This window comes from Eriocheir sinensis, chromosome 10, assembly GCF_024679095.1.
Source record: "Eriocheir sinensis breed Jianghai 21 chromosome 10, ASM2467909v1, whole genome shotgun sequence".
NCBI classification, from domain to species: domain Eukaryota; kingdom Metazoa; phylum Arthropoda; class Malacostraca; order Decapoda; family Varunidae; genus Eriocheir; species Eriocheir sinensis.
In genome coordinates this window covers 10,795,238-10,805,237 of record NC_066518.1, presented here as the reverse complement: position 1 = coordinate 10,805,237, position 10,000 = coordinate 10,795,238, and the positions used below count along the sequence as shown (strand labels likewise).

At 47.5% G+C, this 10,000-nt stretch overlaps 1 protein-coding gene across 1 annotated transcript in view; it reads right to left on the bottom strand.

Moving 5' to 3' along the window:
- Positions 1–4,607: 4,607 nt before the first annotated feature.
- The window catches only part of LOC126996585 (achaete-scute complex protein T4-like), a 99,824-nt gene continuing 94,431 nt past the window's right edge, over positions 4,608–10,000 (bottom strand). The window contains exon 3 of the mRNA XM_050857186.1: positions 4,608–5,024. The gene's annotated coding sequence lies outside the window, so the exon portion shown is untranslated. The remainder of the gene's footprint in view (positions 5,025–10,000) is intronic.

The window sequence follows — 10,000 nt, the reverse complement described above, 5'->3', positions numbered from 1 at the left end:
CTTTACACCTTTGTTGGAACTACTTGTTACGCTTTCTTAATAATTGTTATCACAGAACTTGCTCGACGTGAACATATGCTTGCAGAACAATCAAATCAGTGCATTGGATATTCGTCTACACATACAAAAAGAAAATTAGACCCGTGTCAGGTGAGTGACCCAGGTATGATTGCACACCGGTGAGGCCTCTAATACACTTAATATACCGTACATCATATCAATAAATTTAAATAGTAACCCCGTTAAAGAGACGGTGACGAAGCTAAAGTAACTGAGTGCTTGCCTTCCGAACCAAGACCAAGAGGACTCCATGTAATCATTCATAACGTGTGATATGATAGCCATGACTTGCTTACATGTACGCTAATGATAGTGTGCTTGGCTTCCTATCAAAACGAGGCTGTTATCGGCTATTATAGGAAAGCCTGTGAAATAACATTGAATTAAACGTCCCCTATTGACACTTCTCTGTGTAGCCGAAGGTTGCGGGGCCTGTTTATGGAATCTTGCTGCCTCACGTAATAGCGTATAAAATAAGGCCGGGAAGCCGCTGTTTCATGCCCGTCACGCCCTTCTGCACCGCGCCAGCTACCGGGAAACCTCACGCCGCCGAGGATCGATAGCACGATAATTTTTTTCTCACGTGACTCCTTATCATCTCGGTCACTGTTCCGGTAATTTTAAATCCGTAGAGTTTTCTTGTTGAAGAGAATTGCTCCATGCCCAGCGGACTTATATTTATCCTTTGAATATAATACTCATGATCCATCTATCTATCTGTCTGTCTATCTATATCTATCTATCTTTGCGTGTGTGTGTGTGTGTGTGTGTGTGTGTGTGTGTTTTCAGGTGTGTGTATGCATTATATATATAGGTCCATGTGTAGCAGTCGCCAGATCCCGAGCCTCATACAGTCGCTGAATGGCCGGGTCGAGTAAGGGAAGGCAAGTATTTACTCCTATCCCGGGACGCCGCCAATCACGCCGAAAGGTCAAAGCTCCCATCCAGCCGCGGAACAATGAGCGGCAGGATGTGCGTCCCTCGAGCCCTGATTGTTTACTTCGTCATCAGGCCCTCGCAGACACACGCACGCAGACAGATTGACGGGCAGAAAGACAGACACAGACAGGTTGACAGACAGACATATACAGACAAACAGGAAGACGTTCAGACATACATAGATTGATAAAGACATACAAATAAACATATACAGACACACACTAACATGTTGACAAAGAAAGACATAGATAGATAAAAATATTCAGACACAGAGACTAATATCCATGCAGAAATAAATGTACAGACAAATGGATACAGGCAAATATAAAGGCGCACACACACACACACACACACACACACACACACACACACACACACACACACACACACACACACACACACACACACACACACACACACACACACACACACACACACACACACACACACACACACACACACACACACACACACACACACACACACACACACACACACACACACACACACACACACACACACACACACACACACACACACACACACACACACACACACACACACACACACACACACACACACACACACACACACACACACACACACACACACACAGTTATAATAGCATTCTCGTTAGAGTGAACTTGACCCACAACTGTCACCGCCCTATTGACCGAAAATGAAAGCGGTACTTGTAGGGCGTAGGAGGACATTTTGTTGTTTGTTTGTTTATTGTTGTTTTTGTTGTTGTTGTTGTTGTTGTTGTTGTTGTTGTTGTTGTTGTTGTTGTTGTTGATATTGTTGTTTTGGGATGTGTGATATTGACGTCATTATTACTGCCGTGTATATTATGTTTCTGTTATATTCTATCGTAAATGAGAAAGGAATGTCAAATTGAGAAAGAAAACAACCGAGAGAAAGCGAGCCAGGTTAAAAAGATGCAAAAGGTACACGAATGAATCTACGAGAGAGAGAGAGATTGTTACAGAGAGAGGGAGGGGTCGGGGGAGCAGTAAAGGAACAGCAATCACACCTCTGAATAACGCCAACAATGCTCCATTAACACACACACACACACACACACACACACACACACACACACACACACACACACACACACCACTTTTCTTACTCTTACCTCTTATTCTATTAACCGCTCTTTTCTCTTTTAACTAAATCTTTGACTCTGCTTCTTTTCTTTCTCATTCTGCTGTTCCAATTAAGACACGCAAACGCATACTCACACACACACACACACACACACACACACACACACACACACACACACACACACACACACACACACACACGCACACACACACACACACACACACACACACATACACACACACACACACACACACACACACACGCGAGATACCTGACAGCAGACATTCTTGGGTAAATTGTTCCTTTTTGAATCAGCTTTTTTTCTCTCTCCGACGATCCAAGAATAGCAGCTGCATCGCCGGTCTTTTCTTTTTTCCTTTTTCTGTTGCCTTGGCGTTCGGTGTCACCCCACAGTCTTTCTTCTTCCCAAACACGTGCGTTTACCTTTACCCTCTGTTTTTGGTTGTCTCGCCTTGTCTTCTGTACTTGTGTGTAAACGTAGAAGCGCAGAAGTTTCGTTTATTTTCCGTTCGTTTTTTTCGGAGAACAATAGGAGGAGGTGTTTTTGAAGAGAACGGTGCTATGCAAGAAATTGATCAAGATGTAGATGGGGAGGAACTTAGTGAAACAGGATTTAGCTTTTTGAAGCAGGGAGTTGCGAATACGTGCACAGAACAAAGGGATTGATGAGGATAAATATATAACTGTTTATAAAGCATCGCCTTTATTTTAACAAAAGCTTATGCATACATATAAAAGTTCTATACACTATGTACACCCTTGCCAGAAACACAACAAGAATCATGTAAACCTTTGCGCCAAGGATGAAGGTAAAGTGGGCAGCCGCAGCCCGTCACTGGCGCCTTGGTGGTGGAGGTGTGGGCGCCTTTTCTGAGGGTCACTAGCGTGTGGCCCTCGCGTGGGGCGGCCCGGGGGGAGCCAGTGTCGGGCGGGGCCCCGAGACGAGAACAGTTGGTGGTGGGTACAATAATACACAAGTAACATGTTAAAAATAATACAACAATGATACAAACATAATACTATACATTATGTACCACAGGGGGCGTGGAATGTTGATGTAGGAATGTTTGGGTGTGTCTTACGCTTTCTGACTGATGTGGAAATGGTGTGGATACAATGGGTTCATGTGGGTGAAGCATTCGTAATGTGTTTTGGTCTTTCACTAATTTACATCAGAGTTTGTTTGGTGATGCAGACACTTACATCTTATAAATACATGAAAATTGATCAGTCATTGGAATGCCAAACTTGTACTGGTGTGAAAGTGTGTATGAAATGCCAACAACCCAAACATAAAGGCGCTCAGCGGTGGCCAGCGTGGGGGAGAAGGACGGGCTGGCGCAGCGCTGCACGGCGATACACTCTTAACACTAATGCAATACTGATTGAGTCTTTTTTCGAATGAGAGGATCACGCACCCATCCGGTGCTTGAGCATCAGGAGATCATAACAGCTAGACTATACAGGGTCACGACAACAGGAGATCGATCAAGAGACAGTGTAACATTCCAAAAAGGTTAGTTAACATGATAAGGCAATAAAAGGCACATAAGTAGTTTTGGAAGCATTAGGAGTCGCACCTCACTCGCGAGGCACTGGACGAAAGGCTCATTTGCGACTGGTTAGGAAGCGCGTAGAATATATTCATATAGATATCTTTTTTAGTAACAAATACATATACGAAATCAAAAAGATGAGAATCACCACGAAGGAATCAGAGGGCAATAAATGTCTTTAGGGAACGACGATACTGCTGCGTTTTGGTCTGTGTGGTTACGACACTACGGCCGGCGGCTGCACCGGCCGGCGAGATTACGTGTTAGGTCTTCCCCTCCAGCCTGGGTGTGCGGCGGCGGCCCTGGGCGTGCGGCAAGGCAGGGGAGGGAGGGTGCCGGTGCAGGGGACGTGTCCTTGCCCCGGGCACTCACATCCCACTCTGCCGCACGCACAGCTCTTGTTAATATTGGTTAGTTACGAGCGGCGTCCACACTGTGTCCTGTGCGGCGCCACTCGAAGGGCGGGAGCAGAGGCAGGGTCGCGGCGCCCAGGCTGAGAGGGGGCTTTGGCGTAAGCATATCATGTCTTCATTAGGCTCTGCTGTACTGACTGAACATTCACAAACCTCAAAAAAATAATTAATAGATTAGATGGATATATATTTGAGTGACCCCGACAGTCAAGATTCTGGGGTGATTATCTTGCCATGCTTCCTCTTTGTGTGTGTGTGTGTGTGTGTGTGTGTGTGTGTGTGTGTGTGTGTGTGTGTGTGTGTGTGTGTGTGTGTGTGTGTGTGTATGTCTGTGTGTGTGTGTGTGTGTGTGTGTGTGTGTGTGTGTGTGTGTGTGTGTGTGTGTGTGTGTGTGTGTGTGTGTGTGTGTGTGTGTGTGTGTGTGTGTGTGTGTGTGTGTGTGTGTGTGTGTGTCTTGTGTGTATTGTGTAGTATGAGTGTGTGTGTGTGCGTGTGTTGTGTGTATGTGTGTGTGTGTGTGTGTGTGTGTGTGTGTGTGTGTGTGTGTGTGTGTGTGTGTGTGTGTGTGTGTGTGTGTGTGTGTGTGTGTGTGTGTGTGTGTGTGTGTGTGTGTGTGTGTGTGTGTGTCAGTCTTTGTATTTGTGTAAGTATGTCTGTGTGTGTGTGTGTGTGTGTGTGTGTGTGTGTGTGTGTGTGTACATCCATCCGCACAAACACCACGGGAGGCAGACTCCGGCCGGGCCTCTGTCTTTCCTCTTGTTTTCCTTTTGTTCTCCGAGGCCTTGTTGATCGAGTAGTTTGTTCCTTTGTTTGTTTTCTTCTGCTCTTCAGCTCCTCGTTCATCGTGCACATTGTTCTCGCGTCCTCGAGGGCTTCGTGAGGCTTTCTCGTGCAGCTCTGCGTCTCGAGTTGTAGCCGCTTGGTTCTGCAAAGAGGGAGAGAAGGAAATTTAAATAAAGAAACATAATTTATTTAAGAATCTATAATAGCTAAGATATAGATCAGTTTTCTTCCTAATAATTTAATTAAAGATATTTTTTACTAACTATCGTTTTCCCCAGGTGTGTGTGTGTGTGTGTGTGTGTGTGTGTGTGTGTGTGTGTGTGTGTGTGTGTGTGTGTGTGTTGAGAGAGAGAGAGAGAGAGAGAGAGAGAGAGAGAGAGAGAGAGAGAGAATGTGACAGCATAGTGAATAATAATTCCCAAGAATGTCCCACCACCCGCCACCACTGCCGCACGTCCTCCCACGCGACCCTATGGCCCTCCACCCTCCCTTTGCTTTCCCGTTGGCGAAGGTAAACACGGCCCCTGATTGCTTTAAGGCAGGTCATTTGTGTGAGGACGACCTACAACCGTCACGGGGCAGTCGACTTAATACCTTATCAGGGCGGACCTACCACCACCACCACTATAATGTGCGGAGGTGTATGGAATGGAGGTTACTAAGGTGAATGAAGGCTACTAGGCTTTATGATCTTTGCCCGTAGTGGGAAAATGCTTCCATACTTTTATTTGCATCATGAGCTAAGCCTTTGCGCTATAACCTAGCATAGGCTCATATAATCGCTGGAATGTAAAGTACCTTTGGAGAAATCATAACTTTCTCTTCTTAGCATAACCCCTATTGGGCCTTGTGACATAAGACTCACTATTCAAACCGTAAACACGAGCTCACGTAAGCCTCTTCTTAATTTAAATCAGGTGGCTGTGTTACAATCACAACCCTGGAACTGTAGCTGCGTCACGGCTTATGCCAATTCACTCGACCATTCACCAAACCGTCTGGGATGCACTGGAACCCTTTCATCGCACTCACCCAGTTATTATTAGCTTTGTTAAGTAGGGCCCTCTTCCACTCCTTCAGAGACGGCGGAGGCTGGTGGTATCTCGGAGCATTATCAGCTGACGGAGGAAGCTTGGTGAAGGGCAGGGACTTCCAGGCGTGATGGGTACAGCAGGAACATCAAAGCAGTCACGTGGAGCACTCTCTGCAGGAGGGCAATGGGACGCACCTCTTCCCTCTAGTAAGCTCGCGTTCAGCGAGACCGATAGAACAGCAGCCAGGAGATGGGCTTAGGAGAGCTTGAGCGTGAGAGAGGAGGCCCGTGCGGGGAGCGCCAGGGTGTGTGGGCAGGGTGCTCATGGTCGTGAGTTGATACAGACAGGCAAGAACGAGCAGGCTGACCAGTAGGACATGGTAATGGAAAAAGCATGACTAGATTTCTCCACTTGCAAGAATCTGTAACGAGAAAAAAATGTAGGTTAGTTTTTTTATGTTGTTTCACGAACCAATGATATAAAATGCATCCATAATCCCATTCCATAATAGTTATCCCAGCTAAAGCTGCACCTCCTCACTCTTCACTGGCTATCAAATACTATATACAGGTGAAACCATCAAAGTCCCTCTCGTCCCCTTATCCCGCCTGTCTAAGATGGCATTCATTGAATTTCAAAGCGTTTCAATGGCCGCATTCAATGGACAAATTATATTTTCCAGTTTACAAAGGAAGGTTGGCGGGGGAAAGTTCGCGCTGCTATAAAGGAACCACCGTTGAGGCGCGCTTCTGACGGAACTTTCAAAGCCGAGCTGCGAGAGATGCACCGGTGGCGCCGCGCGGGCAGGCCAGCGCACTCTCGTCATAAATATTACCTGAGCATACGTCCATATCAGATCTAATCTCCGTTTCCTCCACAGCAGCACAAACGTGTCCATAGAGCAGGGTTGGGAGGGACGAGGAGCCGCGTGAAGGGAGGGGGAGGAGGAGGGGCTTTTGGGGATAGAACTACAGATGAGGGTTGGTTGCTACACGGAACGGGTTAGCAGATACTATTAATGGATCCCACTGTTGCGCACTAAATGTATTGCAACGTTTGGTTCTCGCCCGACGTATTTTCAGATGCGATTTGCACTTAGTTCTTTGTGATACCGGAAATCAATGAGCCAAACGATAAGGAGGGGCGACGGGGGAGGCAGGAACAGGTCGTGTTGGTTATCGTGGCACCTGGCGGCCTCAGGACAAAAGCAGGGAGTCTGGCCGGGATACGGCCCACTGCACTACTTCGCTCCAGTGATTACCGCCGCGTTCGAACCCGTCCCCACCACCTCCGCCTGAGCCCCACCTCCGATCAGGTTTCATCTCCCTGGACCTCTTGCCACTTGGCCCGACTGGTTTGGCTCACGGGGGGAAGATGGCAGAAATGAACTAATGGACCAAACAAAAATATCATCATCCACCTTTGTCACCGTAAGGTACTTGGGAAATAAGTTTGGTTCGATGGAAGCCGCGGCCCGACGTCTCTTTAATCCTCCTGAGTCTTTTATCATTTTTTTTCCATTGGTGCTCTTGGGCGAAGAGCGAGTTTGCCTGAGCTGGATGCTCATGAGGAGGGCAGGAAGCTTCTCCCACTCCACGCACGGCTTTCCAGCCTCAGTTGAATGCAAGATTGCAGGAGGACAGACTGCGCAATAGGCTTCCTTAGTTCTTTTTTGACAGGAGAAGAATGGATGTTTTGCTACGAAAGAGTTCTTGTGCTCGTGATTAACCCCCACCCCTCGCCCTCCACCCTAAGTACTCCTACGCCCTCCTCAGTCTCCCCTCCTCCCAGTCTCCTCCTTCTCATTCCCTTTCACCTGTCACCCCCCCCTCCAGCCCCGCCCAGGTCGTGTGTCCCTGTCTCTACTTCCTAGTCACCCTCCATGTGAGAGTCAGAAGGTCGTGTGTGCGTACAGTAGCAAGAACACGTAGGGATGGCATGTGTGTGTGTGTGTGTGTGTGTGTGTGTGTGTGTGTGTGTGTGTGTGTGTGTGTGTGCGCATGGCATGGTAGATAGCAGCTTGTGGAACTCTCATATCTCATTTTTCGTCCCTTTCCATCGCCCTCAGCACCGTGTTCTCCTCTTTCAAGGCTGACAAACCGGCTTGAACTCTCCCTCCTGGGGCTACCTTTTTATCAGGGGAGGCTGCAGGGCGCACAGTATTGAGAGGGGGAAGAGGGGGGAGGAGGAGGGAGGGAAGAAGAGGCTTGATGGAGAGGGGAAGTGAGTGGGGAAGGAGGAGAGGGAGGGTTAGGGTGACGGAGGAGCAAGGCATGAAGGCGTGAGGGGCTCCTATGAAAGGCTGTCCAGGAGGGTTGAGGAGGAAACTGAGAGGGAAGGGTAGGCACCGGGAGGGAGAGAGGAGGCAGAGCGGGGGTCAGGAGAGGAGCTGTGCGAAGGCTTCAAAGCTCTCCTGGGGATTTATGGGTCCCGGCCTTCGCTCAGCCCGATAAAAAAAATAACAGAGTAGCTCTATTGAAAAGGTTAGTTTTAGATTAGTTATGTGGGAAGGAAGGCGTAGACGTTCTGAAATTTAGACTACCAGTGTATTCCTTATACTTGGGATTCCTGACACATCACGTATTTATCTATATCCATCTGTCAATCCTGTGCTTTTTCCCTTCATTCATCTCTCTAGAGTATTCTTTATTGGTGTGGATCTTTTTATACCTATCCTTGTCGAATCTGTCCGTCGGTTGGTCTGTCTGTTGTGTAACCTTCAAACCCAGATTTTCTATGTAATGTAATTTTCTCTGCGATTTCCCACGTCGCTCGGTCCAGTCGTCCTTTGGGAAATATGGAGCAAAATTTGTGTGGGCTTTATATGTTGTCAGGCGGCGGGCGGTGTGCAACCACCAGGAGGAGCCACACAAAGGCGGACCGTTTAACTTGGAGCTCACAGGGGCCACTTGAGAGCTACTAACTTTTCCTGACAAGTGGCGTTTGGCCACAGTAATCGTTGAGCAGGTCCAGGGTGTGCGGCGGCAGCCAGAGCGAAGGGACTGACTGCTGCTGGTGGCGAGGATGGAGAGGAGGAGAGAAATTGGGAAGAGATGGGGAAGGAGAGAAATGGGTATGGGGAGATACAGGAAAGGGAGAGATATGTGAAAAGGAAAGGGGAGGTATGGGAAAGGGAAAGGGGAGATGCGTTAACGAAACGGAAAAGGGAGAGATATGGGAAAGGGGAGATATCTAAAGGGGAAAGAAGAGTTATAGGATAGGGTATAAAGGAAGAGGGAAAGGGGCGAGAGAGAGAGAGAGAGAGAGAGAGAGAGAGAGAGAGAGAGAGAGAGAGAGAGAGAGATAGAGAGAGAGATTATTTGTTATTTTCGTTACAGAAGTCTCCGGCAAAGAGCTGAGAAGGGTGAGATGGAGAAAGGGACAAGACAGATGTGCTAGGTGGGAGAGGTTGATCCTTGCTGTGAATGGGGAGGGAGGACAAGGGTTCCGGAAAAGAAAAAAATGGAATACCCCAAGGAACAACAGTGGAGAGTGATAACAAAAAATTTACTCCCGAGAACTACACATTTTTTCTCCTCAAGGGCGAACTACTGAAAGGCGTTAAATACGTGAATTGATGCCACTCTTAGAATTTTTTTCGTGTATATGAATTACCTCAAAAGAGTAATGCCACCTCCAGAGACACAGCCATTATGGAATTGATCTTTTACGCCAGCTATCGTTTTTGTGCCTCACTTTTCCTTAATAACAGAAAGTGTCCCCAAAGCGCATTTTCTTAGGCCACCTGGACACGACCCGGAAGATGACACTGAACAGACTGGCAGATAAACCAAAGAGACGGAGGGCCAAAATTTTCAAATCTCGCTTTCTCTTTGGCAGGACAGAAGCCATTAGCCTGCTGGGGGAGGGGAAGGGGGTCGTGACTGTACATTTGTCCACTGGTCAAGGGATTAGCCATTGAGGGGAGGAGGGAGCTATAGACAGACCCAGGTGGGTCCTCCTCACTCCTCTGTTCCTCCTCGTCTGCGTGTGACCATTTTCTCTCAATACAAAAAATGGATATAGTTGATCAGAAATTGCGATAATAAATACAGATTAACTGTGCTGGAGTTATTAAATGCCT